At 39.7% G+C, this 15,232-nt stretch overlaps 2 long non-coding RNA genes across 5 annotated transcripts in view; one reads left to right on the top strand and one right to left on the bottom strand.

Moving 5' to 3' along the window:
• Positions 1-7,815: 7,815 nt before the first annotated feature.
• LOC117055053 overlaps positions 7,816-15,232 on the top strand; it is a 29,926-nt gene continuing 22,509 nt past the window's right edge. For 2 of the 3 annotated variants that reach the window (XR_004427572.1, XR_004427570.1), the window contains exon 1: positions 7,816-8,030. This is a non-coding gene — a long non-coding RNA (uncharacterized LOC117055053). Of the gene's footprint in view, positions 8,031-8,208; positions 9,072-15,232 lie in introns of those variants that run through there. The other variant, XR_004427571.1, reaches the window with a different exon arrangement.
• The window catches only part of LOC117055054, a 65,880-nt gene continuing 60,498 nt past the window's right edge, over positions 9,851-15,232 (bottom strand). The window contains exons 1-3 of one of the 2 annotated variants that reach the window (XR_004427574.1): positions 13,025-13,586; positions 10,999-11,176; positions 9,851-9,886 (exon numbers count right to left, since the gene is read on the bottom strand). This is a non-coding gene — a long non-coding RNA (uncharacterized LOC117055054). Of the gene's footprint in view, positions 9,887-10,998; positions 11,177-13,024; positions 13,587-15,232 lie in introns of those variants that run through there. The other variant, XR_004427573.1, reaches the window with a different exon arrangement.

Below are 15,232 nucleotides of genomic sequence, written 5' to 3'. Positions count from 1 at the left end.
ATAAGAGCAAGGCCATTAACAAAATATATTGCCTACTAAGCCGCTTGCTTTTGACCTATGGCATGGTCGGTACACACAGCAGAATGGATTGTACCACTTTTGATTGCAGATGGAAGAATTCCATTTTAAAATATTTGCGGGTAGAAGAAAAGTCCCTGAAGTCTGATTGCAAAGAGCTTGTTACATGAGTAAACATGTCACCTGTAGTCTGAAGTGGTACAGTCCAGCGACACCCGCTGAAATTCCTTTTTCTGTGCAATGAGAAAAGGCAGAAAAGTTTGGTCCTACTTTATATCTGGTTACTTACCGTTCTGGGAAGTAGGGTGCATGGGGGAAAGGGTATTTGATCTACAGATATGCTGGAGAAAGCTAGTAGATGGAAAGGGACATTACCCACCTCTTCTCCCCCTTCTCCTAAGGATGGGGGGGGAACTTCTGAATGAGGAGGGCTGTAGCATGGGGGTGGGAGGGAAAGGAAGGCTGCCTGAAAATCATGCAGAAACATTTTCTGGGAATGGGAGCTCCATCTGGCTGCCTTTTGTTTTTAGGTCCTTGCAGGTTTTATTCATGCTCTTGTACTCTGGAATCTGATGAAGCACAGCTAAGAAATATTTCAAACAAATAAAACACCCAAGTTTGACTCCTGCCAATGGCTGTTTCTTTACATTTCTTTCTCTGGCAAGGGACACTGAACATAAAGGAAATGTAATCTTAGTGTGTGGTACAAAATTCATTCTTCCACTAAATTAATTTTCGTGTTCCCTCATGTGTTGGGGCCTGATGGTCGAGGCTCTACAGCTTTTCTGTGTTTGATCAAAGGAGAATGAAGTAGCACCACACTTGCCTCACACCATACCAATAAAAGAGGTTTATTCACCCACCTTCTGGTGCTTAGCATCACTCCAGAGTTGGATACAAAGCCCTAAGGTCTTAGTTTAGGGTTGCAAATTGTGGTGGCCTTTCACAGTGTGCCCAGCTCAATGTCAGAGCTCCTTGGCTTCCCTCTTCCTTTGGTGCCGCTGCATTCTTCTTTCTATGGGCACCTGCTTTATTTACCCACCCATGCATCCAGAAGGTTGCACCTCTTGGCAGACTGATGCCATGAGAACCAGTCTTTCCTTGGCCCTCTGCTGGATTTTGCTCACTCTTCTCCTCTCAGTTATCTGACACCATCCATCTCTCCTCTTTCCTTCTTCCCTCCCCCTGTATTGAGCCTAACTCTTTCTTCTTATATCTCAGAGTCAAGGGCTCCACCCTTCTATCGCCCCCCCTACTTCCTTTGACCTTTTGTCCTCTCCCTCTGTTTCCTGGGGCCATGCCAACCAGGCTCCTTCATCCCTTTCTCTTCTGGGGTAACGTGTCTTGGATTTCTGTGTGCCCTGTATTAAATAATCACGTGAAAAGTATCCAAGTATGTTGTGAATGGAGAAGACAGTTGGAACATGGGAGACAGAGGTTGAGATTTTCCAGCACTTGTGAACCTTGACAGGTCCATCATACCTCTCAAAGTAGTTGTGGGGATAAATACATGAGGCTGAAATATTCTTGAAAAAAAGACATAAATAAAAATGTTACACTGTGATGTAGAGGCAGATCATTTGAAAGGTAAGAAGGAGCTTAGCCTTTTACTGTTCTTTACTGATAGAGCTACATTTTGATTTTCAGACTGTGCTTTGCCAATTTCCTGCTCGCACTGACTATCTGCAGGGAGCCCAGGCAAATGGCTAGCAGGAAGGTCACTTGCATCCTTTTCTTTGTTTTCGTGGAACCATTGCCTAATGTAAATACAGGTAAAACTATGAATTTATTCTCTCACTGTGATTCATTGAACAATGGGAAGCTCTTCTGATGCTGTTGTGTAAGTCACACTTTTTACAACTTACTCAGGGGAAAAATATTATTTGTACTATTCTTCCTCCCACCAACTACAACTGAATAAACAGAACTATTCTTTTAAGTAATAGCTGTCTTCTATCAAGCAACCCCCAGTGTTTCTACATATGGTTCTGCTACACTGGGTATACAAAAAACCTGTTGCATGCATGGACATCCATTCATCTTATTTGTTTTCCCATAAGGCAAGCATGAGACAATGTAGAAGTAGGCATGGCTTTTCTTGCCATTGGTCTCTATTTTGCAAATGGTACTTTAAAAAAGAGCAATTACAAATACATGTTTATTTGGAAGTAATTACCACTGAGGTCAATGGGACTTTCTCCCAGGTAAGTGTGCATAGGTGTGTCTTTAACATAGTGGTGCACCAAGTATTATTTTGCCAAATTGAATTTTTTTGAATAGTGTATTAATGTTATACTCATGTTAGTCTGGACTGCCTGCAGCCAGGAGAATGTTCAAATTTTCCTTAAAAAAACACAAAACAGTTTCTGTGAAGGCTGACCCAAGTGAAAATGTTGCAAGTAAAAGCTTAATGGGTATTAAATAAACCATTTAGCATTGTTAATAGGTGTAAACTAACATGACAATAATGGATTTGCTAATTTATAGTCATAAAAATGCGGGTGGGGCAGCTGAGATGGCACCACACCGGGATCACGCTGCCGGGGGCGGTGCGCTCCCCCGCACTCCTCTTCCTCTGCCAGTGCACCTACCAATTCACCATAAGAAAAGTATGACCAAGGCTAGATTTGTTGTGATAAAATATGTTAGGTTACAAGTGAAAACTCTAGGTGAGCTATTTAGAAGGACACAATAGCTTCTTAATCTGTAAAAAAACCCCATACAACTAATAGACATCAAATCATTTCCTTGGATTTAGTACCTCCAAATCTGTAGAAGCCTCTAAGGGCATATCATAATAATGGGAGTCATATTTTTGCTTTAATAACTAAAAAGTGTGCTTTGAAGTAATGTGGTCTCACTGTAATCTACCATCAAGCACCTAAACTAACAGAAAAGGTAGAACCATCACAATGGAGATTGTGGAGAAGGAAGTGTGTAATCAGATAAATGAAAATAAAGTTTGGAAAAGGATTGCAGAGGAGTAACAAGAGATATTACTGGCGTGTTTCTTAGTTCATTGTTGTTTTTCTTTCAGTAAAAGTTCTATCAGCTGGGGAGACTTGTTCCCTTCTTTGAAGCTAGCTCTTGTTTCTCTGAAGTCAGATTCCTTATTCCCAGGGCTCCACTCTGCAATGCCAGCAAAAACATACATCAGCAGCTGCACAGCCCTTTCCAGAGTTAGCAAGAAGCTATCAAGCAATTACTTATTCCACTTTAGATCCATGACCATGATTTTACATCACAGGTCTGAGAAAATCAAAGACAATGAGTAAAGTCAACAGTTGCAGAAAGCAAGGTCACGTGGACAAAGAAATGGACTACACCTGACTGTATATATCGTAATTCGAACAATAATATTTGATAAGATGCCACAGTATAAATCCAGTGATAATGTCGTGTTGAATAGTTTGGGTAAGGCATTCTCTTAATTTTTCAACCTTGGCTACTATTGTGGTCTCCAGTTTAGAAAAAAAAGCACCTATAGTGGTGTGGCGGCCTATGTATGTGCCTACCACATAGATGAGTGATGTAATATGAAAGTAACATGTGCTTACATTGGTATGTACATGCATGCATCCAAATTTTGTAATCCGTCCATCTAAAAAGTGAATGGGTGGGCTTTGGGAAGGGGAAATGCATGCATCGGAATGTGCATACTGCAATAAATATGTTATACAGTATTGTGTATGTAGTGACGATGTCAAGCAAGTGCACAGATCTTAGCCACCTTCAAAGAGGAGACAGAGAGGTGACATGATAGCCGTCTTCAAATATCTAAAGGGCTGTCACATGGAGGATGGAACAAACTTGTTTTCACCTGTTCCAGAGGCTAGGACCCAAACCAATGAATTCTAGTTACAAGAAAGGAGATTCCGACTAAACACCAGGAAGAACTTTCTAACAATAACAGTTGTTCGACAGTGGAACGGTCCCCCATGGGAGGTGGTGGGCTCTCTCCTTCCTTGGAGGTTTTTAAGCAGAGGTTGGATGGCCATCTGTCATGGATGCTTTAGCTGAGATTCCTGCTTTGCAGGGGGTTGGACTAGATGGCCCTTGGGGTTACTTCCAGCTCTGCAAGTCTATGATTCTATGAACATTATTGTTACATTGGAAATTGTGTGAGCTACCCTTAGGTTTTGACAGCATCACACACCTCTTATATCAAATGCACATATTATGGATTTCTGCTCATGTTGGAAAAACATTGTAGATTACTAGGGCATTTTCACACATGTCATAAAGAGCACTTTTGAGTCCCTTTCACATTGCTTATTTGTACTATGTGTGAATGTTGTTAATGTGTGAAAGAAAGCAGAAAATAGCCATTTTAAAATCAAATGTACATTCTGGTCACTGTAAGCTTTACATTTGCATTACAGATCAATTGAAACAAAAATCAATTTAAGCCTCATGTGTGAAAACATCCTTAAATAGCAATATGGCATTGTAAATACAAGCTGAATATTCGACAGTGACACATGAACTCAAGAGAAGAGAAAAGGAGCTTTATTAGCTATTCAGTTCTTAATTGTATATGACCCTTGTGACACGGAGAAGTGTGTCAGCTGTCATTTTCTGGCTGTGACACTATGTGGATTAAAGCAGGGGAATGTGACTCCAAGAGTGTCCATAACAGGTTTGAAAGACGTTAATGATGGTTACTGTTTGTGGACCGTTAAGCTGGTAATGGTAATATACAAAAAATGGCACAAGGTGGTGTCCAGCATTCTCTGCTCACTAGCACAAAGGTTCTTACAGTAGTGGGTGGGTGAGTTTTAATGTTGCTGAACAGAGGACCAGGTAACAATTGTGCTAGCGGATTTTTGAGGGCAACAGATTGCCTAATTTTGTTGCACAATAAGGTGCAACCTTAAGTTCAGTTCATAAGAGGTTTGGAACAAAAATTGGTCTGGTTCTTTGAAATTCTGCTTCCAGCAACTAGTAACTTCCAGTTTCATTGCCTAGTCACTCTCTTAAGATGACACTTCTAGTCTTTTCAGTTTCTCAACATCTGGTGATTTTTTTATACATATAATAAAAAGTCCTGTTGAAAATCCACCAGCATTTTGATGCACATTTCTCCTAATTTACAGGTGGGACTTTACCCCAATTTTGCCTAATAGACACATTTTTGCAAGCATTTTTAAAAACCAATATAATGAATCTTTGTATGTTATTCTTACTAAACTGTATATTTTTGTGTGTGTGCACATCTTCCCCAAATATTTGCACTTTTAAAAACACATCCTTTGGGTAGGAGAAATGAATAGCAAAATTGAAATTCAGTTCATGTATTTGCAGAAGGCCAAATTCGGCAGGTTTGCCTTAAAATGTGAATCGAACAAAATTTCTCTATATCCCTAATACGAATGCAATACAGATTACTTGTCCAAGATATTTTGGTGCCTAAAATCAGACCCAAATTGTTCTCCCTCGCTGTTGAGGACCACCACTTTTCAAAGGACTTGCACCATTCAGACACAATTCTCTGCTTTCCTCTATTCTTTCCTCAGCTCCACCCTGGGCAGGATCACCTGAAGCGTATTGCCTCCTCTGCTTCATGGCAGAGCCAGCTCCGGCAAAACACAAATCTTCAAAAGTGTAAGTACATCTTTTGCATAATGTACATTTTCTTTGTAGTACACCTGTTTGCCAGTCTATGAATTCCTTCTGGACTGAGATTTGATTGCCATCCACAACACTGACATTTAGACGGCAACCTAAAAATGTTTTTATTTCACTAGGCTTTTGGTGGTTTGCTGCATCTTGCAAAAGAAATGGCCTACGGTCAACTGTATTGTTGTTGTTGATTCATTGTTGACTAATTACTGTTTTAAATACATTTATTTTGTTTTCAACATTGTTTTTAGACTCCCTGAGCTCCATTAGGGGGAAGAGCAGGGTGATAAGTACAGCAAATAAGTAAGTAAGTAAGTAAGTAAGTAAGTAAATAATGAACAAACTTTTAAAATTCCACAGTAATTGGAGATCCTTGTAGAGCCTGAAGACACATGTGGCAAAGACCATGGAAAGAGCAAAGGTTTTCCCCCTTTGGAGGAACGTTTTATCCCCAACTTCCTTCCAAACCTGCACACTTGCTAAGTAAAAGGTTGTCAGCTAGCTGAAAATAAAGAACACCTTCCCCTTTATTCTGGGCAGGCAATGTTTTAATTGCATTTGCATTGATGAAAGTGCTGAGAGGATCCCCTGTCACACACAGACTTAAACAGAATGATGCTTCATTCCCAGCAATTTGTGGCTTCAGTGTCCCTGTTATCCTCACAGCACACTCTTGTGTACTAAAGCATAGCCGGTCTTGAAACATTCGTGTCATTTTACACCATTAAACCTTCAAAACACACTCATTCGGAGTTGCACGGCGACACTCCTCATCAAAGAAAAGACTTTTTCAACCCAGTGAATTGTAACTATTCTACGGAATATATTTACGTGGAAGAAAAATATAAAAGCCTATATGAATTTTTAAAAGTCCACTTATTCAATTATTGCCATATATCAAGGGCAGGCTCCTACATTTCAGAAAGCACAATGTACAATGTATTCCCCCCCCCCCTTTAGAGATTTATTCTCTGAAAATCAGCCTCATTTATTGCAAATTCTCTCACATGCCTGGCTGGAAAAGCATATGTGCAGTATGATGCATCTATATGTCTTTCTATACAGTCATTAGGCTCAAAAACATTTTAGAAGGTATGAGAAAATCCTGCATAAATGGTATCTATTTTCTGCCTATCAGATGCTTCTCAGTAAAATTACACTGCATTAGACATCAAAACTCAACCTGTGAAGCCTTTGCTTCTACTTGTGAGCAACTACTTATACCATTATACTAGGCTTCCTCAACCTTGGCCCTCCAGATGTTTTGAGACTACAATTCCCATCATCCCTGACAACTGGTCCTGCTAGCTAGGGATCATGGAAGTTGTAGGCCAAAAACTGCTGGAGGGCCGAGGTTGAGGAAGCCTGCATTATACCAACTCCATCAAAGCGAGATGATGCTTCACCATATTTTTTTGCCTTTTGCTAAGAGTTGCCCTGTGTGCATGCACCCTGAAGAAGTGTGCATGCACACGAAAGCTCATACCAAGAACAAACTCAGTTGGTCTCTAAGGTGCTACTGGAAAGAATTTTCTATTTTGTTTCAACTATGGCAGACCAACACGGCTACCTACCTGTACCTGTATGACCAGTGAATGACCAAGTTGCACGATGATGTCACACTGAAGCTCTTTCTTTCATTGACAGCTAGAGCCTCCACCTCCACATCACGAAAGGCCAAAAATGTAGAGCTGATATTCACACATCCTTGTGCAATGTCTCAGCTGATATCTCAGCCTACAGAAGCTTGTAGCTCCATTAAGAAGTATTGTGTTTGAGGTGATAAAGCCTTATCTGTGGTAATTGATCTGTGATATATCCCAATTTGTATACACTAATTATGCGGGGCATTATACAACAGCACTTGTTTATTGAGCATTTATTCTGATTTGTTTGCCAGGAGGTTATACAATGCCACCTTATGCAGCTGTTACTACCCCACACTTTCTGGTTGGTGCCTTTTGCCCATCACTTTCTTTACTGCAAAAAATCCATTGGTGAGCTGTGCAAGAGTTCCAAATCCATTTCCATTGGCTGGTTTGCAGCTGAATCCCATCTGCAAAATAACAACAGTCTGGAAGCAGCCTGGGTCTTATTATTTACACATAGTTTGAAAAAACTTCAGAAGGGTCTAGAAAATTAAGAAACAGGAGCTTGGAACTTTTTTTTTTTAAAAAAAAATAAAGCTGGTAAGAACACATGCTAAAAGCAGTCAGTCTGATACAGCCATTGATACTAAAATGAGTTTTCCTTTCTTTTCCCAGGCAACGAAGAGAGCAACTTGAATGGTGTTTCATGTTCATCATAACAACCACAATAATTAAAAATTGATGCTGCAACGCACATTGGAATGTGGAAAACAAACAGGGGCCAGAATCAGCTGACCTAAGGTATGAAATATTCAATTAAAAAACCAAACAGTGCCTGGTGTGTAAAGAAAGGCTGCCCGAGGCCAAGATCTTGGGATAGCAAAGCCAATAATATATTAAAACCACCCCATATTACTTTGTTTTCTATCTGCTGAACAAATAAATATTGAAAATATGTTTATCTGTTCTGTTTTAGCAGTGAAAACAGTTTCCAGAATGTATATATTAAGAGAGGATGTATAGTTATTTCACAGAACTCAAGGGCAGGCAAATGTGACTGGCGTGGGGGGAGGGAGGAGGAGAGATGGGGGACAGATACTTGAGCAGAAACAGGCTTTAGTAACAGGGGGTCTTGCCTGGGCCATGGCATACCATGTCCCACATGCTGATTACTTGAACAGACCCACTGCCAAGAAAAATCTTCCTTGGACTGGAGCACTTTTTAGGATGTGCTTGCCTCGCCTTGCCAACACAGCAGTTTCTTCCTCACACAAACAATTCTGCTTTTGCTAGTTGGGATATAAACAGAAAGAATGCCGGGTTAATTATTTGTATAAAGGCAAAGATAGCTGGAATCTGGAAATTGTGTAAGGACTGAGATGGCTCTTCTCTAGAGCATCTTTGTGAATGATCATGGTTGGATCAGCAACGTCAAAAGCCTACAAGCCACAAAACATTCCCATCTGCCATCTGCCAACAGTGAGATTAAAACCAGAACAAGCCAAGAACTGGAGAACCAAGCCTTGCACATGTGTATGCAAGCCTAAGGGGGAATCCCAACCTTTGCACCATTTTGAGATCACCAGAAAGTCAGAAAGCCTTTATTTCAAATAGCTTTAAAGCACCAGACCCTTCACGAATAGCCTTGCACCATCAATCTGTATACAGAATTTCAAGATGTTTAGCCAAAATGACTTTAATTTAAAGAAAGGTGTACTGCCTAAGGTGACCATGAGCTCAACCTGCATGCCTGTTTTGTTTGCTTATTTATTTTATACACCACAAATCAAGAAAAACCAATCAGAGTGGTGTATGTAATAAAACCAGTGTGTCATCATGAAATTGGATTTTTATGTATTTATTTATTTCTGCTTCTTACCTTCCTGCACAACAGGGTCCTAGTGTGAGTTGCAACGCTAACATATTGCAATTATAAAATAAAATAAAATAAGAGTTATAGCCACAAAATAAGTCTAAAAACAATTAAAAACAATTCCATATATAAAATAATACAAACCTTTAAAAACAATTTCACTTACAAAGGCAGTTAAAAATAGTTCCAGTTTAAAACTCTTTCTGATTTAAAGCCATGAAAATCAGAGAAACCTAAGAACTGGGTCATAATAATAAATCATCACACTTCCTCTGTTTATATAGCAGCAGTAATGTATTGTCTAGTCAGAAAGAGGAAAGTGGCATACATACATGTACTTCCTAGTCTAAGGGTGTGCTGTCTCTCCAGGGACCTGTTCTCCAGAGGTTTAGATGAGGGGTTTTGGGACTGGGAGGCAGCCTAAAAAACATGGCAATTGTACCTTCTTTCAAAAGTGCTTATTTGATTTGATTTTTACAGCATTTAAAAAAATATAAGTTTTCTGTAAGCCACCTTGAGCATTACATAATGGAAAGGCAGGACAGAATGTCTGTTTTCTTGTCTGCCCTCTCCCACTTTAATCTTGTAGAAGAGTTATGATAATCAGTAGCCATAGAAAGAGGAGCAAAACGGTGCTGATGAATTATTGACAATGTGCACATTGTTCCTTTAAGGCAGTCTTTCCCAACCTTGGGACCCCAGGTAATGCTGGACTACGTCTCCCATCAGCCTCAGCCAGCGTGGTCCAATTTGTCAAGGATGATGGGAATTGAAGTCTAATGAACTGGGAAATAATAATAAAAGCATAAGTCACTGCTAAACAAATCTGAGGGGGCCATCCCCCAGGTATAGGGCAGTATATACATTCAATAAATAACAACAGCAGCAGCAACAACAACAGTCCAATGAGTATTGGACAAGCTCAGTAGCTACACAATGTAGAGCAATGGTTGGAAGATTAAAAATAGAATTGTGAGGTGGTGGTGGGAAAACAAGTTTTGCTTGGAGGTAGGATTCCCATATTTCAAAAAATGAAAAGCCAGACAAGTTGTTGAGCTTTTTTCGGCAGAATTTGTTGAACTTTTATTTTTAATTTTTTGGGGGTGTATGTGTGTGACGACTTTTTTTTGTGCAAAATATGCAAAGAAAATGAAGTTTTAAACCTATTTTTAAATGAAAATCACAAAAAACAACACTTCCAATATGGGCTACCAAGTACCCGGGTTTCCCCGGACATTTCAGATGCTTTTAGGAATGAGGACCCACTGCAATATTTTGTTGCAGTTCTCACTTGCCCTATTCTCACCATAAAAATCATGGTAATCTAGTGACCTAATAAAAACAAATATTTACTGTAGTATAGTTAGGGAAAAAATCCATGTCAAATGAAGCTTATTTCAAAAGGCAAAACAAACAAATAAATCAGTTGGTAATGCTGATATTAACAATGCACATGTTATTGAACTTTAATCATCCTGGTTTGGATCCTATAGCTGCTTTTGGAATATATCTCATTTTAATAAGCTGAAATATGTACAAATCCTTTGCCTGTGCAAAGGCCCCTCTTGCCTCTCCCCACAGTGTGAAACAATTAAACCGGAAGTCTTTAATTTTTCCCATTTTATTTGAAATTTCCCATTTTATTTGAACCAAGGCTTTGGTTTGTTAGAGTTGCCATATTTCAAAAAGTAAAAACCAGGACACCCCGAAATTGTTGAGCTTTTTAAAGGAAAAACCAAAAGTTGTTGAGACAAAGCGTCACCTTTCAGAACTTCCCCCAGGACACCAATTCTGCCTTTGACATTCCAGTAATATGGCAGCCCTAGGTTTGTTCTTATTAAGACAGGATTGTTCGAACCAGGCCTATATATGACGCCTTTAGATTTATGCATTTACCTTCATAGATATGCTTGCTATAATCTTCAAGTTGTTTGTTTACATGGTCCTGAGGCTGTAATCCAGATTTGTTAGCTTGAATCAACAACTTCATTTGGAGGAGGTGGTTTATATAAGCAGGGGATACACGAATGATTTCGCCCCTGTTCCTACTTGCTTCTGTTCTGGAGTTTGCTTCCTGCAAATTGTGAGTAAGAATGTAGTGCAGAAGTTATTCTTTGGGAAAACGTTGGATCTGCTGGAAATAAAGAGGGGTTATCAGTAATAGCCTGGAAGCTCTCCCCCGTATACACCCAAAGGACTGAGCTATAAGCATGGGACACCATCTTGATGCATTGGTCCAATTCAGATGTAATGCTGAACCATGGCTTAGTGCTACATGAGCAAGCCTCAGCCATGTGCTTCCTCCCACTCTGCTCCAGGGCCAGTCCAGTCACAGGGCAAAATGAAAAAAATGGTCTCAAGCAATGGGCAGACGGAGTAGTAAATTTGTGGTCTCTCTGCTGGACCACTCCTCAAGCTCCTGTTGCTGCCCATATGATGCTACTGCAGGGCTCTCCTCCTCCACCCTGCCTCATTCTTAGAGTGGGATGGGGGAGGACCAAAAATTCTAGTCACTGTGGCAAAGTAGTGGTGGCACAGGCAGTCTCCTGGCCACCTTGCCCAGGATGTCTCACTCTGACAAAGGACCCCCTATAGCCTATTTTTTCAGGCTGTGTGCACATTTCCTCCGGCTCCAGTGCACTCATACCACTGATGCCTGAAGCCATGTACACCTGATGTTAGAAGACCTCTCCCCAGCCTCCCAAAGTTACATTTCCCAGAACTGTTTACAAATTCACAAGGAACTTTGGGAACTGTAAGGGGAATAGAGGTCTTCCAACAGTACCTTTAACAAACTACAGCTTCCTGAATACTTTGGGCAAAGCCTTGACTGTTTTAAGTGGTATCACAGTGCAAATTTATGGTACGAATGTGGCCATAGATTCTCTTCATGTCTTTTAGGATGAGAACTTATACCAAAGTTGTTATTTTAAAAAAAGGGAGAGAGTGGCAGAACATGTGTTTTCCATGCAGAATGCCTCAAGTTCAATCCTTGGCATTGCCAGCTATGTATGTGGCAGATTGGGGGGGACATGGGACATTGCTGCCAGTCAGTGCAGATAATACTGAGCTGGATAGATTAGTAGTTTGACTCAATACAAGGCCGTTTTCCATGTTCAATTAAACTGTATGCTGTTTACAAGGGAAGAGTGACTCAAAAATTAACATAATTAATTATGTTCATTGTAAACAATTGAAACAGACAGAAACCAAAGTTAGTCCATATATTTTATGGAAGGAAATCATTTGAATTTTAATAGTTACCATATATTGCAGCTGCTTAAATGTATCAGTGCTGGTATTGAAGGAAGGGCAAAGGAATATTATCAATCAGCACAGCTGTTAGCATTAAAGTATTGGTAATGTATATTTGATTTAATATTGTGGTTTATAAACAGCACTTCCTTATCCTCACATATAGTAAAGGGGCAGCTTCCAGCACTTTGGGCTGAATCCAGACATACAGGGTGGTATTCAACAAAGTTTTACTCACCGGTTGAAAGTAATAGTCCTAACTTAGTCATGTTCATTAGTTTCAATGGCTAAACTTTACCACCTATAGACATCAGGATATTGCCTTCTTCTCCTTCACTCTGCAGCCCTCAAAATCTGTTCTCAACTTGCTCAATGTTGGATTCTCCCTTTACTTACTAGGCAATCATATTTTTCATTTTTATATAAATCAAAAAGTATTCCTTGAGAGCATCTCCTTTCAAGCTTATAAAAAGAATATAATGGGGGAAAGTCAGTTTTCTTGGGCACATGTCTCATATGAATTTATTTTATACTTGGGTCAAATCTTGAAAATGGGCCAGCCTTCTGATTAGTAGTAGGAGCAATGTCAGAAGGTTTTCCTAGTTGGTTAACGAATAACTTTTGTAACCAAAGTTTGCAGTGTAATAAGAATACTGTACCTCCTTACCTTAACTGTCAAGAAACGTGGGTTTACCTTCAATCATCCTTGCACTTGGGGTCTGCAGAAATGAGAGCAAAATCCAGCTTTCTCCTTGCAGAAGGGGATTCATATATGGTTGGTGTTCTTTTGGAGTAATAAGACTTTGCAACCAAACAGTGGAAGATATATGTCAGATGGCTCTCCAATAACATTAAGGCTGCTGATATATGGGATATTGAAGGCAGATTAAGTTGTTAATGTATATTAGTATATTCTTAATTTCCTTTTAATTGAAAAAGACATATTGACTTTAATTAGAACCATTTCACAGGAACTGTCAATTAGCACATGTCAAACTAGTTAATTCAGAACAGAATTCTTTTAATTAGGGTCTGCTTTCCTTTAACTGTGGGGCCAATGAAATCAGCCTTTCACTATCAAGATTTTAAATGTCTCTAAGATATACAATACAAGTGTAATCTCTTATCTATTATTAGAAGCCCATATGGACAACATTAAAATGATGATGCTGGCATTGTTCATAAAGCATAAATTGAAGCTTCCATTATAACTGGGCTCCCCCCTCCTTTTTTTTGGAGCAGGGGAGAAAGAATAAAATAAAGTCAGAAGGCTTTAAACAAAGACTATTCCAAATATAAGGCTCTATTTTACTATGGAAATGCATGACTGTGAGATAGAAGATGTTCAGGTTCATATTTATACTGACTATGTCTGCTCATATAAATGAGTTCAAACAGCCTAAGGCATGTGAAATTGTCCAAGCAGCGAAGCAGTAAATTGAACCCCAATCAAGTAGAGAAACACACCCAGTACCTTCTTTTGGGAAGATGCACACATATCAACAACGACTGCATTCTATTCATTTATTTCCAGGATACATATGCCACCTCTTGGGTCATGTTCTCCAAGGGTGACTCTCCTACATGATTTAAAACATTATGTATATATCCCTAAAAAACTAAAACAGCTGTCTGAAATACTTTCCAGAAGGGTTAGCCAATGTGCTGCCCTTCAGATGTTGGTGACTACAGCTTCCACCATTCGTGACCTTTGGCCATGCTAGCGGGAGCTGATGGGAGCTATAGTCCAAAACAGTGCTATTTTTCTAGAAGAAGAGGTGCCCATCTGAAGTCACCATGAATGCCTCCCTCTTTCTCTTATAATGGTAATGGCGCCCACCTGACAGGTTCTGGAATTGAGTTCTGGGTGAAACAAATCCCTGTTCCAAAACATTTGGAGGGCACTGTGGGCCAGATTCAGGTAACTGGTGTCACTAGCAGAAGCCCACACAATGTCTTCCATTAGCGCAATGAGGTTTTTCCCATCTCATCCCTCTGCACTTCTCTTGCCCGTATGAGAGAGAGAGAGAGAGAGAGAGATCCCTGGATCGAGGGAAGGTTGTTCTAATGGGCAAACAGAAATGCTTGCACTGGTGAGGCTCTACATTGAATTCCTCCCAAATTTGGGACTTCCACAAGCAGAGGGACACCACCACCAAAAAAAGAGGACTTGTGCCCATCTATCTAATTGATCTTGCTGGCAGGCCTGTGAACAGAGCCTAAGGCCTGGGCAGGTTCCTGTAGTTGCAGGTGGCCCTTCAAATAACCTGTCCCAAACCAGATTGCATGCAGAAGATTAACAAGTATTGCTGTTATGCACATGGAAAATCCTTATAAAATGATGCTGTGTTCCTTTGAAACCTGGGGGTTTATGCATATGTAACTGAAGATGGTGTTGCAGGGAAGTAGGTATAGGATTACAGCTTTAGTCTTTCCCATTGAAATGAACGGAAGTTAAAAATCCCAAACTTTGACATTGTTCTCAAAATAAAATAACAAAAAATGCAGAAAGAATTAACAAGAAATCCACACTTAGTTTTATCAAATGAAGCTTAGTTTTAATGTTTTCCTGACCTATATCAACTAAGGATTAGAGAGATTAGAGAGAGGAATACTTATTAGCTGAACTGTGGATTCCAAAGAGGATTACCTTGTAAGATATTGTATGTATCTTAGTACATTGTTTAACATATTATGGGACCGATTAACTGAACAATAACACTAGTATCATTTACCAAGAAAGAGTCTATGATAATATCCAACTCTTTTGTATGCATGTTTGAGTGCTTAACATTTATGGACTATGAATCATTCTTTACTAAGTCAGTAACTGGGGTATTCACAATGGAAAAAGTCTAAATGAACCATTGATCAG

This window comes from Lacerta agilis, chromosome 11, assembly GCF_009819535.1.
Source record: "Lacerta agilis isolate rLacAgi1 chromosome 11, rLacAgi1.pri, whole genome shotgun sequence".
Classification (NCBI taxonomy): domain Eukaryota; kingdom Metazoa; phylum Chordata; class Lepidosauria; order Squamata; family Lacertidae; genus Lacerta; species Lacerta agilis.
The sequence above is the reverse complement of the archived record's forward strand: the minus strand, read 5'-3'. Positions and strand labels throughout refer to the sequence as shown.